At 48.4% G+C, this 21,712-nt stretch overlaps 1 long non-coding RNA gene across 3 annotated transcripts; it reads right to left on the bottom strand.

Annotated features, from left to right (window-relative positions):
- Window positions 1-9,994: 9,994 nt before the first annotated feature.
- Window positions 9,995-17,808, bottom strand: LOC132331331 (uncharacterized). 3 transcript variants are annotated; one of them, XR_009487558.1, is made up of 4 exons: window positions 17,670-17,808; window positions 16,776-16,834; window positions 15,711-15,773; window positions 9,995-10,309 (listed from the first exon to the last, which is right to left on the bottom strand). It is a non-coding gene; the product is annotated as an uncharacterized LOC132331331 (long non-coding RNA). The 3 variants fall into 3 exon arrangements; XR_009487556.1 differs by lacking the exon at window positions 15,711-15,773; XR_009487557.1 differs by having other exon boundaries at window positions 16,776-17,808.
- Window positions 17,809-21,712: the final 3,904 nt, after the last annotated feature.

Consider the following 21,712-nt stretch of genomic DNA (forward strand, 5'->3'; position numbering starts at 1 on the left):
CCTGAGTGAGGAGACGGGCCTTTCTCCATCCCCGTGACGGCGCCTGCAGTCGGTCGGATCACGAGTCTGGGAAACAGCAGAGCCTGGTTGGTGTTTGGCAGATGGATGAAGCCCAAAATCCGCCTGTGCCGAGCGCTCCCCATCTTCCAACAGGCCTCAATCAACAGTTTCACAACAGCACGTCTGCCAACTGTGTAAACACAGGGCACGGCTCAAACAGAGCCCTCGCCTCTGTGAACAATCGGCGCTGAAAGGGAAGAGCATCTTACTCAAATCTTACTCAAATAAACAAAGGTCCTGCCCAGCTCAAGGGTTTGGATCAAGGTCAAAGGAGGGAGTTCGTGATAGGGGAAGTTATTGAACCTAAAAGCACACGCAAGTTTTTCAGAGATGGATTTTGTCTGCAGGGAAGTACTAATTCAAGTGGACTGGACCCCTCTGTGGCTTTGGGTTGAATCCAGCAGATCCTACATCCAAACATCTGCAATGGGAGAAGAGAGGAGGAGATGGGGAAGTGGGGAAGGCCAAACCAAAAGGCTTTGTTTGGGGCAGATCGATTAACCTGAAACCCAGTTTTGCTTGCTTCACTGGGAAGATGGATGTGTTCTGCTGGCTTGACAGGGCCCTCTCTTCTTCCAGGATTTGGCTCCACCAGTAAAACTAAAAACCCCCATCATTATTTCAGTGGCTGCGGCTGCAGAATGATCCAGGTAATCTTCATGCCTTGCAAAACCTGTGAGGCCCCATGGTACCTTCAAGCAGGTCTGGTGCCGGCAGGTCCCTGAGCATTGGGCAGACCTCAGAAATAACCCCCTGGGATGATGGGGGTCAGACCCCCTGGCACACGGCTCTGAGTGCATTGAGAATCCAGTTTTGGCTGCAGGAACCAAGGCCTGAAATTAGGATTGCCTGGTGATGTGTAACAAAGAGGAAGAAAAAGGCAAAAGGAGCAACAGGACACAAGCCAACCCCAAAAATCCTAGCTTGGGGGTCCAGGAAAACTAAAAGGGAAAAAATGTGCCTGCCTCAAGGGAGGCTGAGGGAGGGCTCTGGAAAAGCCCAGCTTGGTGAGGCCTCTTCTGAGGAGCTTAGCAGTGAATGGAGGAGGACAATGGGGTCAGGAAAACCACAATGCTTGGGGACAGGCTCCTGTGCAGCAGAGACCAGGTCCTAGAAAGGTTGGCATCCTCTGGCAACAGCCCCATCCCTGGGGCTTGGTTTCAGTTGGAAGGGTCCCACATTTGACAGTGCATAGACAGGAATGTTTCTCCACTCTGCTGCTTGCAAGGTGGCCAGAGAGCAGGTAAAACAGCTGCAGCCTTACAGAGCACAGGAACACAGGGTCATATCGTGCCTTTAAGAGCAGATTAAATTTAAGACCTGTCAACCTCAATGGTGTCTAGGTCAGTTTTCTTCCTCTGCATTGACAGGGAACAAATTTGAAGCCCTGAGGTGTCATTTCTGCACATCATGCTTTGAGTTGTTCCCTTCCTTTACCATGGTAGACCTGTTCTTTTCCTGAGGATGATAATTTTTCAGCCAAACATGTGGTAGTTCACATTCCTGAGTTATAGAGCACAGAGCTCACCAAAGGAAAGGGAATTTGGTTTCCTCTCCTGCTGACCCCACAAATGCACCACAGAGCTGGATGGTCGTGGCCACCATCCCCCAGAAATGACATTGCTCTGGGCCAGGCCATGCCTTGAGGGAAGGAGGGCACCCCCAGGGAGATGCTGTGCTGGGTTAGTCACCTTCCTCTGACCCAACTTTCCCCTTGCATTCGCTCCCCAACGAGGGCAGATGTGCCCCAGCCGTGCACACAGTGATATCTCTAAAATGCCCAACTGCCAAAAACCCCAGGCTCACAGCACTGTGTAATCCCCAGGCTGCTTCCCAGCCTGACCTTCTCCATGCCCTGCAGGAGCAGCAATTCCCTTTTTTAAACCAGGGGCCATGCCCTGCGCCCCAAGGCACTGCAAGCCACTCCCTCAGTGAATAAGGAATGAGAGTGAATATCTGCTTGGCAATTACAGGCAGATTGGAAACGTCTAAAGGGGGTCTTCAACACTCAAGGAAAAGAGTCAGAACTCAAAAAACCCCAATAAGTTGGCAACAGCCAAGCTGGAATAACTGGACTCAGGTTCCATGAGGGTTTGTCTCAGCATTTCAGCCCGTGTCTCTGGGTGTGAGCACTGCATTGTAAATAACTGCTGTCGTGGAAACTTGGCTGCAGGGGACAGACTGTCACACACTCTGCAGAGGAGATGATCCTTATCACCACTTGAAAGGCCTGACTGGGAACTGCTGCTCTGGAGCTGTGGGGCAGCCCCAGGAAGGATGCACAGCCCTCACTGTCACACACACACACCTTTGCTCTGACTGATGGATCCTGGAGCTCATGAGCCCAAGAGGTTGCTCCAAGGATCTGGGCTGGCTTGCTGTGATCCCAGCTGGTCAAACCTTCCAGCTGCAGAAGACCCTGCACACAGCTGGGCTCAGACACACACTGCTGAGGGCAGTCCTCCTGGCCAAGGGACCCAAGCTGTGCCTAGATGAGGTTATCCCAGAATGCTTCCCAAATCTCAGATCTAGAGGCATGCTCTGGCTGCATCTCAGCTCCAGACCGGGGATGTACAGCAACCCCAGAGCCTCAGAGAGAGGAGATCCAGATGGAAATGCTGGCATGTTGCAACAGCTCCCTCCCCTGCAGGGGCTGGGGACCATGACACGAGGGCTGGTGAGCACAGAGTGAGCTCAGAGACCTGCCTGCCCAGGAGAGAGCTTCAGCCTTCTCCTGACCAGCCCTCTCATTAATCAGAGCCCTGCAAGGTCTCACAAGAAACACCCCTCCAGACAACATCTCCAGATTTCCCACAGACTCAGTTACAGGGCAGCAAAACCAATCCCAATGGGACTAGTTTCACACAGGGATGATTTTTCTCCCTTTTTTTCCTTGAGATGCCATGCCAAGGTAAGCCAAGAATGTTGCAAAACCCTCCATGGATGATGCCACCTTGTAAATTAAGGTCACTACCCCATCACAGACAGTAAAAAGTCTTTATTTTCTGCTGATTGCTGTTAATTATGCAACATACTGTGAGTCCATATGGACTGTGTTCCACAAAGGTTTTCCTTGTGATCGTTCTTTCTGGATTCACGTCCTGCCAAACATGGCTTGTTTTCATGGCCCATCTTATTTACTGCCAGATTAGTCTGGTGTTAGATTTTCCTCCCAGTCCTCTGGAACTTCCCCAGAGTTTCCAGATTTGTTTTAAAAATCGCCACTAATGGTTGAGAGAGCTCTCAGGCCAATTTGTTTATCCTTTGATGCAAGTTATCTGATCCTGCAGAATGTCTAACTTTAATCACTGCTCTTTAACATTCAGCTTCATCACTGGTAGAATGCAAGCTAATTAATTTTCTCCATAAAGTATGGTTGTGTCATCCCACTTCCCTCCAAAGGGAAAAATAAATGTTGAGCAAATAACTTTGTCTCTTTTACACACAGGATGAGTGTTTTCCCGTTATTGCCAGGGATCTCATTACAGGATTTGGCTTTTCTTGTTACATTTAAATAATCATCATCAACTCCAGTGGCAAAAGGCTTTTCTCTCCTACCTTTAGCTTCCCTTCCCAGGTTCTTGCTGATTTCTACAGCTATCAGATTCTTCCTTTTGGATTAATCATCAACACCAATATGCACTTCACTGCCACATATTTATGCCCATAATGCTCTTTATGTATGTATATATAGATAAATAGCTTCCACCTTCCCTCCTAGCTGGGCTGGTCTCTGCAAAGCAGTGTTCAGGCTTCCAGGATAGCACAGATCTTAGAGCACCTCATCCTCCACTAAATTTTGTTAAAATAATTCCTTCCACTCCTTAATTGTACTCCTAATTATTTTCAGGCCAGGGAAGCTGTTATTTTTCCAGAACCAGGGGCTTCAGCTGGGCACCTCTGTGCTCTTAAAAATCTGGTCCCTCACCACCTATAAATAGCTCTGGTCAGAGCTTTTTTGAGTTTGCACATAGTGTGGTGCTCGCTGGCAGGGAGACAGCCGGGGAATAGGTTGTGGAGTGTCATTATAGGACACGAAAAAACACGGCGCGGGCACGCTGCTCTTTTCAAGGTAAAAAGAGACTTTTTAATTTCTGACTCCAATATTTATAGATTTTTAAAAGTGACAGTGGGTTGGAGGGTGAAAGTGACACCTCTCCAATGACACTGGACAAACCAACAGTCTATCAATTTTTTTCTCTTCTATAAAAGAATGCAAAACAATGAGTTATTTACATAAAGTGTGTGAGAAAGTTCATTACAAGAATGTAAACATCAGAAAGCTTAGAAAATCTTAAAATATCAGGGCGACAGTGGAGTCCCTGCCCATCACAGGACTGGAGAGTTGCATACCTAAAAGGCAGAGGAAGCTGGTTTGGGGTTATTTGTGGGGGATGCATCCCTTCTCTGCTCCCAGGCTCACAAGAGGGGAAAAAGCCACTGGGGACCAAAGACAGCTTTCATCAATTGTGATGTTTTATTTTGTGTTGGCTTTTTTTTCCCCTTAAACATCCTTTGTTTTCTAACAATAAATCATATCCCGAGGCAAAAAGCCTTTAAAGAGACTGGGCATGGAGTCTGCTTCCGTTGCCTGGCTGGCGCGGCAGGCCACCAGCTGACAGCAGCCATCAATCCACAACTCAGCGATCTATCCATCTTCCTCCGGCGCTGCGGGGACGGGGACGGCGCGGGAGGCCCCCGGCTGTGCCAGCCCACTGTCCCCTGCCAGCCCTGGTGGCACCCAGGATGGTTTCCTCTCGGCTTTCTGTGGTTGAGATGATCTCCAAGGTATGAGAAAGAGTCTTTTTTCCCAGCCCCAGGACCCAAGAAGAAGTTGAGATTTGTTGGTTCTGCTTCTCAAGGTTGTTTATTTTCTCTTATCTGTTCCGTTCTTTCTCTGCCCTGCTGAGATCTGTCCAGCAGGTCGGGTTGTGGCACAGCCCCTGCCCTTGGGGTGGTGTTAGCTTTTTATACTAAGAACTACGTGTGCTTTACTTACAATAATTTTCCAATACCTATCACCTATGTTAGACAGTCTGTCTCTATTCTAAACCAATCCAAAAGTGCCACCATCACAGCAGAAGATGGAGGGCAAAAAGAAGGAGAAGAAGGAGAGGACACGCCCAGATTTCTCCATCTTGCCTCTTGAACCCCATTCTAAATCCCCAAAATTCTACTTTTTCACCCTTTTTCACAAATTCACTATCATTCTACTCAACTCTTGTGGCTTGTAACCCTTCACACAAAATTGGTAATTGTTTCCATGGGCTAAAATCAAAGGCACAGGTGTCTTTGACTCTGTGCCAAGGTCTCTGAGCCCCTTGCCAGGGTCTCGAGTCACCCAGGGCAGCCAGAGGAATGTCCTGGGTTCCTGACAGTCCCCAGTGCCAGACCCTGTCCCCCGTGCTGCCCATTCCCCCAGAGCAGTGTCCCCTTCTGCCAGGCCCCATCCTCTGGTGTTCTGCAGCCAGCTGAGCCAAGTCACCCTCCAGGTCTCCTCCTGTGGTCCATCAGAGAGCGGGCACTCCACCTCTTGCCCCTCCAAGAAACCAACAGCTCTAAAGAAGGCAATAGCATCTTTTCCAAGCAGAGGGTACACAAGGAGCTTACTGGGGGGATAAACCTTCCCAGGAGGTTTCATAAATCTCAAGCAGCCATTTGCTTTTTTTGCCATCAGTGGAGGTTTCCACCTCCTGTTGTTTGCTGCAGGCTTCTGGGTTTGCTTTTTAACATTTGTGCTGTCACGACTCAGCAGTTTTTGTTGGCTCCTACGTGTTCTGCTTACCCTCTTAACAGTGTTCCCCAAAGATGTTCTATTAAAACCCTCTTAATGCCTCTACCTTGTTTGTTATCTGGAAAATTAATTGCTATCCCAGCGAGATGGAGGTGGTCCAGCTCATATGATCCTTCAGGAGGTGGGCCCAGTGCTCCATGACCTGCAACACTTCCATTTTACCTCCATTTAACACTTTTTGCCCCTTGGTGGTCTCCTCTGTCTGCTTTTGCTCCCAAGATGCAAGGTGGGGTCTTGCTGCCGACCGTCTGAACTTTCCTCTCCTTCAATTTCCTCCTGAGATCCCTCCAGTTCTTGCTGATCTGAGAAGTATTTTATGAGGCAATTTCGTCCATGCCAAATGTGTCATAACCAATGGATCCCTGCCTGCAGTCATCAGAGCCCTGCTCAGGCTCTCAGTGATGTGTGCTGTGCTGGAGCCAAGGAGAGACCGCACAGGGGCCCGCTGTCTTTCTGTCCCCTCTTCTGCTGGGCAGAACATTTGTATCTGCCTGCCTGCACACATTTGGTCCGTGGCCATCACTTGTGCTCATACCCCCTTTATGTCTTCAGGGATCATGGTCAAAAGGGGCCATCACAGACTTCTCTCTCACCACAGCTCCAGGGTCAAGAGCTGTTGCGTCTCGGCTACTCTTCAGTACCTCATGTCCCTCCACCAGCACAGGCAGAGCTTTGGCCTCTGCCCGCAGGTTTCCATGCAGCAAGGAGAATGTGGTGCTTTCCCCCTGCATCAGGGCCCCTGTCCTGGGAAAATGGCCTCAGAGATGTGTGGCACATTCTCCTGATGTCTCCTCCCCAGCCACAGCAGCCAAAGCCACCAGGACTGCATGTCCTGGCCAGCCAAGTGTGCCCGGGGCAGATGATGCCCCAGACAAGGTTACAGCAGACAACCCCCAGTGACTCCATGATGCTACTGGTGACCAAGATCTGTTCTTGCAATCCTCAAAGCTTTTCCTCCCCTGCATCAGAGCAGGACTGTGCCCCAGGAGAGGCCTGTCCTGCTTGGAGAAGATGGGGCAAAGAGGTCTGACCCATCTCACAGCTCCAGGAGAGGGACACAGCCACCATGAGGTTTCCTCTGGCATTTGCTCTGTGCCAAGGTTGGAAAGGATTCCTATAGTAGATATTTTTGCCCCCAACAAGGGGAGAGAATGATGCATCTGACTCCATCTTATCAGAAGGCTAATTAATTACTTTATTATACTATATTATTCTATATTACATTACACTATATTACGTACATCTAAACTGAATCTGCCAAGCACTTCACTGCACTCATGTCGTGACTGTCACCCAACAGTCCCAACACACACCCATGTTTGGCCCTGATAGGCCAAGGAAACAAAACACCAACACTGTGGGTAAACAATCTCCATATTGCATTCTACTTTGGTACAAACACAGGTACAGCAAGTGATAAGAATTGCGTTTTCTTTCTCTGAGGTTCAGAGAATGTGAAACCCAGAAATATTCTTGGGAAGAACTGTGCCTTGATTTTCCTCTGCGAAGAGGAATGTGGCGACAGATTCCAGGGTCACAAAAGCACCTGATCAGGGAGGGCATTTCAGGACTGGAAGGTAGCACAAGCACAGGAGTAGATAGAGGTTCCTTGAGGAAAAGGAGAAACCTCCAGCCTGCAAACCCTTTTATGGGGCAGGCAGCAAGGCCTGGGGGAAGGCCTTGCCTTTGGTGGGGGAAGGTGCGGCAGGATTTTGACATGGCGTGCCTCAAGCCGATGTCCCAGCCTCTTTTAAAATGTCTTCAAGCGCTTGGGACTGCCTCAGATGAAGTGCAGTGTACCCGTGCAGGGTGTAAATGAGAACCACCCGTGGCACCTCGCAGCTCCCCCGGCTCTCCCGGGCAGGTTCATGAGGCGCTCCCCGCCGGCCGGAGCAGGCCGCGGGCCGGGGCAGCGCCGCCGCGTTTGATATTTTCCACTCTGCGTGTCAAGGGCATTTACAGTCGGCGTCAGGCTGTTCCGTCAGTCTGAGGGAAGCACTTTGAAGTGTTTGTGGTGGAGGCCACATGTGCACTCAAGATGTGCTTCTCTCTCTCTCTCCTCTCTGCTGCCTTTGCATTCCCGGCACCATGTGACAATCGACAACACGGCTTAACCCTTTCGCACCACTGCCGTGTGGAGATGGGGAATGGAGAGGATGGGGAATGGAGAGGATGGGGAATGGAGAGGATGGGGAGTGGAGAGGATGGGGAATGGAGAGGATGGGGAGTGGAGAGGATGGGGAGTGGAGAGGATGGGCCCTGTGGAGATGGGGAATAGAGAGGATGGGGAATGGAGAGGATGGGGAATGGAGAGGATGGGGAGTGGAGAGGATGGGGAGTGGAGAGGATGGGGAGTGGAGAGGATGGGGAATGGAGAAGATGGGGAATGGAGAGGATGGGGAATCCTCATCCCTCCCTGTGTTCTGGTGGCCCAGGAAGCTGCAGTGATCCTGCTTCTTTCCAGGGAATGAAACAGCACAGCTTGGGCAAACATCTGGTGAAGGTGACAGGGTGGAGCTGGGAGACCTTGGAGCTGCTGGTCCAAGAGCAGGATGTGTCGCTGATCCCCACAGATGGCTGCTTTGATGGTGACAGCATCACTGGCCACAAGCAGCTGTGGAGTTGTCCTCCCCCCTTGCCCGTCCTGCAGTGGGTCCCGAGGAAAAGGGTGGAAGGAATCCCAGAGGCTGTGTCACACCAGGGGTGCCCACAGTGACATTACTGCCTGTCCCTCCGGCGTGATGGATGGCACATGACAACATGGGCAGCACTTGGGTGTGTGGCTGCTGCCCAGGGAGCTCTGGGCACAGAGAGAACAATTGCAGCTGCTTCCCCTCCGAGGCATTGGTGCAAGCCTGGCAGTGCTTTGAGGAGCTCTCCACGGGGGCAGCGGTCAGGGGTGAATCTCATTTCTTTGCATAGTAGCCATGTAGTGTTTTGCCATAGCCACAGGCTTTAGGGTATTTTCATGCACTCAGAGTGCCCTGGAGAGGAGCTTGCTATGAAATGAAACACGGGGATCAGTGGGCACAGCTGCCCTTTGAGAGGACAGTTGCACCCACCCAGATGTTTGCCTCTCCTCAGCTCCCTAAAATGAGTTCTGGGACGAAGTGGAGAAATTAAAGACATGTGGTGTCACCAGGTGTTGATTTCCTGGTGCCTGAGAGGCACCTTCTCTGCATCCCTGCAGGCAAGATGAGAGGGGCCTTCTCCAAAGAGCCCCCTGCCACACTTCAGTCCCTGTGGGGGGATTTTCATCTTCTGTCAGGATCCCCTGGGTGGTTATGGAGAGACAGGCTTGGCTTGCATCTTGGGAAATCACATAGGACAGAAAAACCTCACTGCCTGACTCTGCCTGACTCTGCCAGGGGTTGAGCTGCAGCCCCATGGGGTGCTGTTAATCCTGAGCAGATTCTGATCCGTGCAGCCAGGACCCACTGCAGTGATAAAAAGGACAGGGAAGGCAACAGGGCAGGAAAAGGCTGAGCTCAATGCTGTGAGCTCAGGGGACAGAGATGTGAGCTGCAGACAGGCAGCTCCCACCCTTTGCTGCTGTCTCCAGCGCAGCAGTTTTTGGGGGCCAACGTGGAGCTGCCCCCTTCAGTGACCCCTGCATTCCTGGAGCACTCCTGGAGTTGGGAGCAGGCCATGGCAGCACAGATCCAGCACAGGAATGCTGCTCTGGCAGCTCCAGCGTTAATGTGTGGCACAGCAGAAATAATCTTCCTTTTCAATGATTGCATGACAGTGGGTGGAGGCCCTGGGGGAAGGGTGTCATTGTACTGGCCCTTGTTTGGCAGGGAAAAGACATCTTCTGGGCTGCAGCTTCCTAGAAAAGCTGAAGTCAAAGCATTATCCAGAGTAACTGGCCTCTCCTTCTTCCATGAAAGCCCCCTCCCTGCAATTAATCTGAGTCATGGAAACCCCTGCCTTCTGCTCTGATTTCCCAGTCCCAGGCAAAGTGTCTGACTCATCCTGCAACTCTCTGGTCATGGCTCCTCCTTGCTGAGGTGACTGACTCCCTCACCCTGGCAGGGCTGAGCTTTGCAGCCCATTAAACAGCCCGGGGCTTGTGTGTGCTTCCATGTGCTGGGCTTGATGCCCTGTGCAGGCTGACCTAGAACAGAGACTGGACAGAGCTAAAGAATAAAGCAGGGATTTATTAAAAGGATCTCCTCAACAGATCCACCTTGGGCAGCACAAGAGCCCAGCCAGGGCTGCACCCAAGATGGATCAAAATGGTCCCAAAATGGACAACTGGTCACAGGGTCTCTCACTTTTATAAGTTCTGCTCCATTTGCATATTGGAGTTCATTGTCCAATTCCAGCTCCAGCCCGTGAAGTCCCATCCTTCCTGTTTTGCTCTCTTCAAGCTAGCACCAGGAGGAGAGGTGGCAGGAAGTGTCAGTCTGTTCTGATTCATCAGACCACTTGGAAATCCCAAATCCTCTAAATCTGAAAGGTCAGAGTTAGAAAAGTGGCTCCTGGCTGCCCATGGAGCACCACCCCTGCATCCTGATAAAAACAGGACCTGCCCACACAACTGCAGCGACCCAAACATCACACACTCAGCCTAAGGTCATCATCAGCCCTCTGGTGAGAAATGGATGAGGATGGTTACATCAGCAGGGAATAACTGCCCAAAACAGCCTTGCAAACATTACGCAGAGACACCACCTGAGCAGGAGCTTCAGGTTTTTCGGTTTGAGGGATGTTTCTGATTAGGCTTGCTTTCCATTTCTGCTGGAGTAGAAATCAGGTTTTTTTAGAGTTCTAAATTTCTGGGGTAGAAATCAGTTTCTTTAGAGTTTCTTTTTTGCCCCCATTGCCCCAGAGCCCCTCCACTCTGATGACAAATTCACAGCCCCAAGGGCAGGTGGGTTTCCTTTTACCTCTCAAACCCCCAGTGGGGCTGATTTCATAAGACCTGAAGGTGCCCTGGGCCCCAGCTGTCTGCCACCCTCCCAGGGTGTTGAGAGACATCCATCCCCACCAGGCTGCCAAGCCAAGCTCCCATGCCAAGGACATGTGAGCTGTAAATGGGGAATGAGGAATTCTCCTTTCTGTGCCTGCTGCCAGCCCCAAAGGCACACTCAGCTTTGGGCTGACCTGGTCACACACCCCACCTCTGCTCAGGGCAACACTTCACCCCTGGATAAACCCTTTCCTCAGAGGATCACACAGTGGTTTGCTTTGTTAGTCCTCACCACAGCCCTGGGAAGGAATAAGAGGCACTGGGGGATCACCTCATTTGCTATGGGGTGGGGGCACCTTCAGGGGTGAAACTGAGGTGTCTAACAGAGGAGAACAGTGCTGCTCCATGGAACACACCAGCCAGAAATTAAATGGAAGGAATTAAAATCGTGCTGATTGAGGGGAACTTTAGGCAGGAACAGTGTGATTAATCACACTGAAACTTGGCTAAGACAACAGTGAAAGGCACCATGTGATTATTTTCAGGCTCTGTAAGGGCTCCACTAATACTCCAGTGTGGCAGGTAATGCAGCATCCCAGCAGAAGGGGCTGGGATGGCAGGATCAGCACTCAGTTTGGGAGGGAAATGGCTGGGCAGGACTTGTTGGATATGTCCCACAGCTGCCATCAGGCTTGTTCACTGCTTGAGAAGTTCCTGCTCTTTATGAGTGCAGGGACAAGTGGCTCTCAGCCCACAAGCCAGGGCACATTGTCACCTGCTGTTTGTGGCACACCCCCCCCTTGCCCCAAAGTGCTTCTTGCCATCCCCACTGCTGATCCTGTGTTGTTCCAGGCAGACAAGAAAAAGGCATGCCTGGTCTCTATGTGCAGGTTTATTTTCCATTTAATCTCTGCACCCTGGGCACTCCTCAAACCTGATTCCCTTGGAAAGCTCCTCAGCTCAGCCATACCCTCCTGCACGTGCAGCCAATGAAACCAGTGGCAGGCACAGCTGCACAGCTCTGTCCTGGTTGATGTCTCTCAAGGTGGTTTGCAAATAACCCAGAAACTGCTCATCTGAGTGGGATTATCTGAAAACCAAACTCTGCTCAGTTGCAAGCCTGGTCCCAATCCCCAGGCAGCCCAGATGACAATACTTGCCAGGAAGAAAAGGTCAGCAGAGCTCATTTTCTCTCCAGGACTTCAGGAGGAAAGAATTTGCCAATCCTTCCATTCTAACAACTCATTTTGGAGTGGATTGCACAAGACTGAAGGATACTAAGGGGGACTGGGCTCACTGTGTGAACACATCTCAGTTGAGAGATGCTGTCCAAGATGAGGGCAGGACGTGGAAGATGAGATTGTGTTTGAATGAAGCAAGAAATCACAGTCTTGTTTTCTGGGTACTGATAACTTCAGTAATTACCAATGCCAGCTCTGCCAGCCCTGTGCCTCCACCCAGGCCACACAGCACTGTGAGGTGCCTTTTGTATCCTCATTGCAATGAAGGATTTTATCCTGCTAGGGTTTATTATTCTTTTATGGACTGAAGGGCTTCAGCCTAATCTTTCAACAAATAAAAGAAATCTTTCAACATTTCAATGCTGTTGCAATTGGCTCCAAAAATAGCATCCTCAGAGCTACATTTTTTTAAACTTCTCAAATCCAGGGATTAACCTTTTTTCAGAAAAAGCACAATAATCAGAATACCAACTTGTATATATTTTATATATCAAATCAAATAAACAAAAGACTAAAATTTGAAAGCTAGCCTATAGTAGCTTTTATTTTCTCCCATTTTGCTTGTGTGCATGCTTCTGTGGAGCTGGAGGGGAGAGAGAGGGTTTCCTATTGTTTCATGAGCCACTGCTGGATATTTTAGTGACCAACAAAGGCCCATGGATCCGGGTCTGAGAAACACTGCCTTAGAGATAAACAGGCTCTGTTTCTGCCACCCTGTCCTGGCAGTTCCTGTGCCTCTTCAGTTTATACCCCTGGATCCTTCAGTTTATACCCCTGAATTATGTACCTCTCCAGTTTATACCCCTGGATCCTGTGCATTTTCAGTTTGTACCCCTGGATCCTGTGCCTCCTCAGTTTATACCCCTGGGTCCTTCAGTTTATACCCCTGGATCTTGTCCCTTTTCAGTTTATAACCCTGGATCCTGCTTTTCAGTTTATACCCCTGGATCCTTCAGTTTATACCCCTGAATTATGTACCTCTCCAGTTTATACCCCTGGATCCTGTAGATTTTCAGTTTATACCCCTGGATCTTGTGCCTCTTCAGTTTGTACCCCTGGGTCCTTCATTTTACAGCCCTGGATCCTTCAGTTTATACCCCTGGATCTTGTCCCTTTTCAGTTTAAAACCCTGGATCCTGTACCTCTCCAGTTTATACCCCTGGATACTTCAGTTTCTACCCCTGGACCCACGCCCTGCTCCCTGCACTCCCCCCAGCTCAGCTCCATGGCAAAGCACCCTCTCCCCAGGGATGCAGAATAATGCCAGTTTGTCCTGGGCCTTGAGAAAGGCAGTGCATGTCCCCTCAGAGAGGATGAGTGGCCTCCACTGCTCCTCCACTGCTCCTCCATTGCTGCAAATGGCTTTTCCTGCCAGGAAAAGTGGCCTCAGAGCAGCCCTGTCTGTGACCCCCCCCCCCCCCCAGGTCTCTCCAAATTTTTCAAGCAGACACCTTGGCACCTCCTGTTGCCTTGGGACTGTGTTGGTGTTGGCCAGCTGGGAGTGACAGCTTCCATCTTCTTTCTCCTTGTTTCATGAACTGTCAGGTTGGAGGTTTTGATTTTCCCTGGAGCCCAGCCCTGCCAAGGGATTGATTCCCAAATAATTTCCAGGGAAAGCTGTTGTAACCAAGGCAAGGAAATGCACTGGATGCACTCAGGAGATGGTGTTCACATATTGTACTTTCATAAAGGTACAGCAATGGAAACATTCCCTATTTTGATTGTCCCAAAGCCACAGGAAAAAGGGAATTAAGGGAATTGATATGTCTGGGAGAGATGCCAGCTCTGATTTACTCACATTTTTACCCTGATGTGAAATACCTTGGTCAGAGATGGAAAACTTTTATAGAAGACATGAACCAAATCAGGCCCTGCAAGTGCTGGTATCCAGCAAAGAGCTGTCTGAGCTGGCACAGCCTGAGAAACCCTGAAACAAAGGAACTGGGAATCAAATGGACAACAGCAGCTCTGTAAGAAATTTTCTTCTCTTCCTCCAGAGGGTTTGGACATCCCCACATTTGCAGTCTGCCTTCTGACCACAAAGTGCCTAAGGTACCAGAACTCCAGTGAGTTAGGATGTAGGGGTTGGCAGGGCTCCTGGAAAGAGGATGTGCTTTATCATCAAATCCCAGCATGATTTGGGATGCAGAGGCACAGAGTGGTCAGGGCAGAGCGGGGAGCCCAAAACAGGGTTGCCTTTGGAAGCAGTATAAAAGGAAAATATCCTTGCTAACATAACCTGGCCTTCCAGTTTAACCTCCATGTTCCCTCAGAGAGTACAAACATGCCTGCACATATTTTAGGCATAGCAACCCATTTAGGAAGACTCAGATGCAGGGTAAGTCCAATTAAAGCAAAATGGAATGAAAGTCCCAAATTATTTCAATGTGTCAGAGTGAGGAGTTTGCAAATCCACTGGTTATTGCAAAGCTGTTCTGGGAAAAATAATTTCTGTATAGATTCCACCCCACTTTGCTGAATTCCATGGGAGTTTTGCCATCAGCTTCAGTGGGAAAAGGACCAACACATACTGGCAAACTTTAGGCAATGCATTATTCATGTTTCAGGCCAAATGCATTTGCTTTTACCCCCAATCCTGAAATGAATTTTCTGTAGAAATATCTCTGCCCCTCCAGTGGTGCCCACTGAACTCAACACCAACTGCAAGATCTCATCTGACTGTCCAGAAACCCCTAAGAACATAGATCTGCATTCATCTTGCTGAGATTAATATGAGTTCAGTTAAGGGCAGAGTTTGATGAAAATATTTCATAACATATCAAGCTGGAGGGTAGATCAAAGCTCTTTTTTTTTTTAGCTCATTAATAAACCAAAACAGAAATAGCACTGCAGAGGAAGTAGCTTGTTTGTTTGTGATGGCTCCCTGCTTTGGGAAGGTGACTACAGAAACCACACAATTATTACTGCTAAAATAACCAAAACAAAACACAAAAGTGGGAGGATCCTTCCTTGTTAAAATACAAAACCTTAAATTAGGCAGGATATCAGCCATAATTATTTCTCTTGTTAAAATCCCCAAGCACCAAACTGGGATGAAGTGTTCTGCCCACACCACTCACCTCCAACCTCTGTTCAGAGCAATGCAAAGGAGTGAAGGTCCTTTCTTGATTTATGAAGCTTTAGGGATTTTTTTGCATGTATTTATATTTTAACAGGACCCCCACAATTCTGGTAGCATAAACTAGATTTCCAGCACCTCAGAACATGTGCCCAGGGCTCCTCTAAGGTTGTGTTGAGCTCCTTGCTCTCCAAGGCTCTCTAACACAGTCACTAAAGGGCAGATGCTTGTTTTTTTAAACTTGCTAGAAAGCCATTTGCTCCCTTAAAAGTAATTTATGCCATTCAGCTAGAAAGTTTGTTTTCAATATGAAATACTTTTTTAATCACCTCTCTTCTACTTCATCTCATCTGGTTCCTAAGGAAATTGCAAGTCTTCCAGAACTGCAAATTTTGTTTTCCAGCCAGTGTTAGGAAAACTGTTGGTCTTTTCCCACTATCTACTGAGACAGTATTTGCATACAAAATACTGTTCACATCTCAGAAAAATCCTTTTGAAATTATTATTCATTACACTGGAGACCTTCCATGTTTCCACAAGCATCTCTCTTATTTTGTCTCCCCTTCCACATAAGCAAAAAAAAAAAGAAAATCTAATGTTTGCTTCTTCACTAATCCTTACCTCCTTTATGCAGGCAGCTCTTCTTTACCTGAATTCTTGTTATATTAAAAAAACAAACCAAACCTAAACCAACAAGGAGAAAATAAGAAGAATTGTCACCTTTTTTTTGCCAAAACAGCACTTCCCACTCTTGATCCATGGTTGGCTGGTGAGGTTATAAAAGTCTGTAGTTGGTCTGGAGAACCAACTATTTTTAAAAAGTCTCTATTCAAAGCTGAACAATACAAGTGTGAGTGCTCCAAAAGACATAAAGAAGGTTATCAGGGCTCTTTGCCATGGCCTGTGTTAAGGAAGAGGGGGAGAGCCTGGGGCTGCCTGTCTTTGTGTGACACATTCCAGTGAGCTGAGCAAGGAGTGATGGATTCCTGGCCAGGGTGAGCACCTCACACTTCAGGAAAGGCAGGAGAGAGCCAGGATCAGTGAGGACACTCCAGTCTTGGCTTGTTTCACAAACACACAGTGATGGAACCTGCTTGTGCATCCACTGCACATCCTGGGCCAGCTGCTGGTGCTTTTTTCCACCTCTCCCATCTCTTTGCTGCTCACCTCTCTCATTTCAGGGCTCCACCTGGCTACTGTGCCTGCATTTGGGATGGCTCTTCCAGGTGTAAAAGGAGCCTGAATTGCAGGAAGAAACACCACCATGCAGTGGGCTGTGAGAGAGCAGGGCACGAGTGCAGACTGTCAGTGAAGGTGCTGTGCAAGCCTCTGCTTCCAAGCCTTGTGAAGGAGCTCTCCTTGGAAGGAGGACCCAGAGGGGAAGGTGTGGCTGGAGCAATTTCTTTAGGCTGGACAGTGAGGAAAACAGGATTACTCCTGCTCTCCCTCCTACAGATCAGTTTTGAGCCCCCCACTTGTTCTGACACTGTCCCAGGCCAGGAGCAGACAGAACACAGAACCATGCTGAGATCAGGGGGTGAAATGTCCTTTCTGTGTCTCTGCATTGCTCCTGCAGGGCACCTGAACACCAGATTCATGAGCAAAGAATTTACTTTCTCAGTTGGATCATTCTTGATATTAGCACAGAAAGTTACAATAATATAAATTTTAGCTGTCCCTTGTTACCTCCTCATGCACCTTGGAACTCTTCAGGATCTTCTCAGCTGCTGACAAGGAAGTTCTCCCTTGAAAGACAAGAAAACCATGATTTATTACTGTTTTCACCAGGTTGTGGCACACACAGAGTTCTTACTGAGATCATCCCCCTCTACCCCTGTAAAGCAGCAGCAAGAAGCCTGTGTCTTTTCATTTGCTTCATGAGCTACATTTTGGAAATGTTCAGGACTTGTGCAGCTGGGAGATGGCTAAAACAGAGCTGAGAAGGGCCATGGGTCTCTGGGCTTTGCAGCCACACCAGCCATGGAAAGCAGACCTGCCACAGATGCTGGCAGCCATGGGCAAACCTTCTTCCAGAGGAAATGGAGATGTGCTGGGAAGCTCCCAGGAGAGCAAAAGAATGCTTCCAGACAGGCAGGTGGAGCAGCCTGCTGGCTCCATCAACCTGATGGACTTGGCAGCCTCCCCTGCTCCAGCTGGCCAGGATCCTGGAGTCTGCAAAGCTGCAGGCAGAGTTACTGAGAGAAGTTACTGAGTTATTGGGAGAAAACAGATACCTGCATAAGCTTATACACAGCAATACACACACACATACATAAATATAAATATACATATGCACCCAGATACATTTATACACCTCATGGAGTGAGATTTGCAGGATATATGAACCTGCAATAATGTTCATGTTCATATATTCTATGATATATGTCCAATATTGTCTTGGTTTGAAGTTCCCAACCTAAGGCAAATATTCATATATCCTATATTGCAGGATATGTGAACTCCTAGCAGGACAATGCTTTATCCTGTCATGACTAAGCTGGTCTCTGTGTTAGGCATATTAACTGTGTAGGAGAGCTCTGACATCTTCCTGGACAAGATTTAAAGATGCACTTTTATTACCTTTTGTAGAAGAAGCACTGACCCAGCAGCCTCACATTCCCTGGGTACCTCTAAGCCTGAGTCCTCAGAGTTGTCACAGCAGAGGCCAAATCCCTCTTCCAGCTCCAGTCTGGGCACCAGGCTCTCTTGCAAGGCTCTCAACTGCTTCAGCCCAGAACAGAGTTTCTGCTTACGTCAGTGGCTGGCCAAGAGAAAAAGAGAACAATACAGCCTTTATAGATTAACAATATTTCAATTTACTGTAAATTACGCAGCATATAACATGGCCCAGAGGAGTAATTTGTCATTCTTTTATATCCTTGCTTTTTCTCTCATTTCTTTCTCTTCACCTTCCCCTTTTCCCTTCTCCTCCATTCCACCTCTATCTTTTTGCCTCCTTTTCTCTCTCCTTTCTGCACTTCCTCCCTTCCAACAGATCCCACCATTGCTCCAATGGCTCTGCTCCAATCTCTGCCTCTCTGTTATCTGCCAAAATCACTGGCAACAGAACATCTAAGTGGAGGTGCATTCCAGGGTCCTGGAAAGGGATGTGTAAAGCAAAGAGAGCAGGGCTTGAGGGAGCAGAGGACTGGGATATATAAGAAGGGTTACAGGCAGGAAAGACCAGGGATGGATCCATTGATGCAGGCAAAGTAAAGAGCTCACCCCCAGCAGCAGCTGATAGAATCATCTATAGCACTTCTATCCGGAATGGTCAGTCCAACAAAAAATACATTTCATAGCTCATAAGGATAAAAATAAATAAAAGTGTATCAACTTTGGGGTGCTGGGTATTTGATCTTATCTGGAACAAGTGTGTGGGTACATGTGTGCACACATCACTGTTGTTATTTTACTATGGACTAATGTTTTGAAGCTTCCCAATTCCTATAAATCTTCCTTTTCAGACATGTGGTCACTGGTTAAGGGAATATTTACTGGGAAATGCTTTGGGTTTTGCAGACCTGACTTTTCCTGGTTTCATTCTCAGGACTCCTTGGCATAACCAGAGCCTTTGCCACAGACGTCCCAGACACTGTCTTAAAAAAAATTATCCTGACCAAAAATTGATGCTTTGGTCTGTGTGAACTGCTAAACACCATCACAAAGCAACAATTAGTCTGTTAGTTACTTACAACTTTTGCTTCCTCAAACCCTGATGTTTAGGTCACATGGAAAACTGCAGTTATGAACACAAAATCAGCACTCACAGGTTGCTGTGCTTGTTCCAACTCATCCTTGGTTCTCTTCCAAAAGCCAACTCCAAGCTGACACTTGAGGTGTTGCTCTCCTTATCTGGATGCCTGCTCAAGGAAGGAAAAATCCCTTCCCCATAGCAAGTACAGGCCTTCCTCAATTTTGTCCAGAACCTGAACCTTCAACACTCTGGAGCCAAACTCCTCCAGCCCTGCAAGGGCCCAAGTTCCCCCTGGAATGGTCATCTGGGACACCAAGGAGCTGCTTCTCCCAAGCCATTGATGCCTTGTGCAGGCTGACCTTGAACAGAGGCTGGACAGAGTTAAAGAATAAAGCAGGGATTTATTAAAAGGATCTCCTCAACAGATCCACCTTGGGCAGCACAAGAGCCCAGCCAGGGCTGCACCCAAGATGGACCAAAATGGTCCCAAAATGGACAACAGGTCACAGGGTCTCTCACTTTTATAAGTTCTGCTCCATTTGCATATTGGAGTTCATTGTCCAATTCCAGCTTTAGCCCATGCAGTCCCATCCTGCTTGTTTTTCTCTCTTCAGCCCACGTTGTTTGTGCTCTTGGGCCTGAGATTTGGATCATTTGTCCTTGGTGCCCAGCTGGAGCAGGAATTGTTTTGTCTCCCTGCTCTGTGCAGGGAGCTCACCATCCCATAATATGTAGCTCAGACCCACACACTAAAGCATCACAGAACCTGAAAAATATAAAAGCTCAAACCTGAGGCATCACCAGGACCCAGAAGATGCTGTGCAACCTCAACAAACCTCGACTGGCCCAGCTACATTCCTGTCCAGCCATCACAGGGCAGCTCCTGCCTCGTTAAGTTCATGTTCTCCCCAGGTCACCTGAGAAACAAAAACACCTCCAGAAAAGAAAACTCCTTCAAACTCATCCCTCCTGCTCTTGGGATCAATGTCAGCACACATTCCCTTCACTTTCCTGGTCATACAGACCATAGTTCTTTGCCCCTCATGGTGCATGAAGTCATGTTTCCAGGTCCCAGAGGAAAGCACAAACACAATTTCTAGTATTAAAGGTATTCTACAAAGCACAGAAAACCTTTGGGACAGTCAGAAGTGACAGCAACAGACAAGATTAACCCCCCAGTCTGCATTCACCAGGCCCTGAGTGCACTGAAAACTCTGCAGCCTGTCCCTTGGCCTTGGGGTTTGGCTGCCTGTGCTCCAGGCCAGCTCTGCCATGGTGCTGCTGCAAGCTGGGATCACACTGCCATGAAAAATAACATGGAATAACATCGAGCAGCCTTTGCAGGGCTCCTCCCCAATTCCCATGGGAGCTGCCCATAAACTCCATCTCCTGCTCTTGCAGGTTTGCTGTGCTCATAGACCCTTGTTGATACTGCTCATGGATGTGGAGCGTGAGGTGTTCCCTCCTGTCCCTGGAAGCAGTCTGCTCCAGGAGCTGGTGCCCACATCAGTTTCAGTGCACTCACCCTGCCTGCTGAACACCAGGACAGGCAATTCAAGCAGCCCAGCACAAGTGAGTGATGCTCTTGTCCTTCAGGACATCTTCTCAGGGTGGAACTGAGCCCAGGCACAACTGTTCATGACACAAACCATCTTACATCTTTGCCAGGGCAGGAGCAAGCTGAAGATCAGACTGCTGCCTTTTAAAAGACAAAACCGGGGAACTATGTCACAGTTAATTCACAGGAAACTTAATTTCACCTTTATTCTTCCTAAAATCACAGGGCTCTTTGTGCCAGTGTTATATTTTAGCATAATTTTCCTTTCTTTACAGTTTTCTGTTCGGCACAAAGTGATATGGGAGCACAGAAACCCATCACTGGAGACAGTGAAAGCCTTCCTGGATCATCTGTTTCAGAGCAGGTCTCTCTCTATCCCCCAGTTTTCACTTGCTGGAAAGTTACCCAGCCATATGTTTGCAATTAAAGTCTCAGTTCCTCACAGGCTCATGGCAAATAGTCTGCTTCACCTGGGTCACATCTCTAAAGGGAATTCCCCCAGTCTGGATTTGCAGGCTGTATTCGGTGGCAGCCCTGACACAGGTATTAGCCATAATGGAATCCATGTCAATTATGAGTTCATCCATTCGTTTTTCTATCCAGGCCTCCCACTCAAATTTCAGAGATCTCCTTCTAAAATGCAATTTGACCCATTTTGGAAGGGAGAGAGTTCCTTAGTCACTCCATTTGAGACCAATTAGCCTGTTTGATTCGGGATCCTTTATCCCTCAGCGCTCTTAGCCTGTCCGTTCCAATAAATGTTGCAAAAAATCCCAGCGTCTGAAATCCCTGCCTGCTTCATGGACCTTATTTCCTACCCAGTAACTGTACTCCCTTTTACTCCCCTTTCACCAACCTGAGTCAGTCACAGACTCTGGGGTTACTTTGTGCCATCTCCTTGAAATGCCCTTCAGTTTGTGCCTGTAGGGTAAAGAGACAAAAGTGACTTGTAACACTTTCTCCTGCCTGAGGAGCTTAGAGCAATCTCTTTTGAGGAGAACCCACAATGTGAAAAAGCTCTCAGAGTTCACTTTTAATCAACCTCACTGATTTGGTTTGAGATGTTGATCAAATCCTGACTGCTTCCTTTCCAACTGAAACGGATCTGATGGATTGTCCAGTCAGCCCATGAGTTTGGGGAGAACTCCAGCTTTCAAACCAAAGATTAATCACAGATTTGCTGTGATTCTTTGAGCTCAAAGCTTTTGTTTTACGTGTCCTTCCTGGATGTTTCCAGCCCCCTCATGTCCCTGCAGACAAGTCAACGGTGTGGATTCAAGCCTGAAAATGGAAAGGAGGCTGTGAGAAGACATCTTCCTGCTTTAATTCACAATCTTTAGAAGTTCTTCACGTTCCAAACCAGAATAA

Source organism: Haemorhous mexicanus, chromosome 9 (assembly GCF_027477595.1).
Source record: "Haemorhous mexicanus isolate bHaeMex1 chromosome 9, bHaeMex1.pri, whole genome shotgun sequence".
NCBI classification, from domain to species: domain Eukaryota; kingdom Metazoa; phylum Chordata; class Aves; order Passeriformes; family Fringillidae; genus Haemorhous; species Haemorhous mexicanus.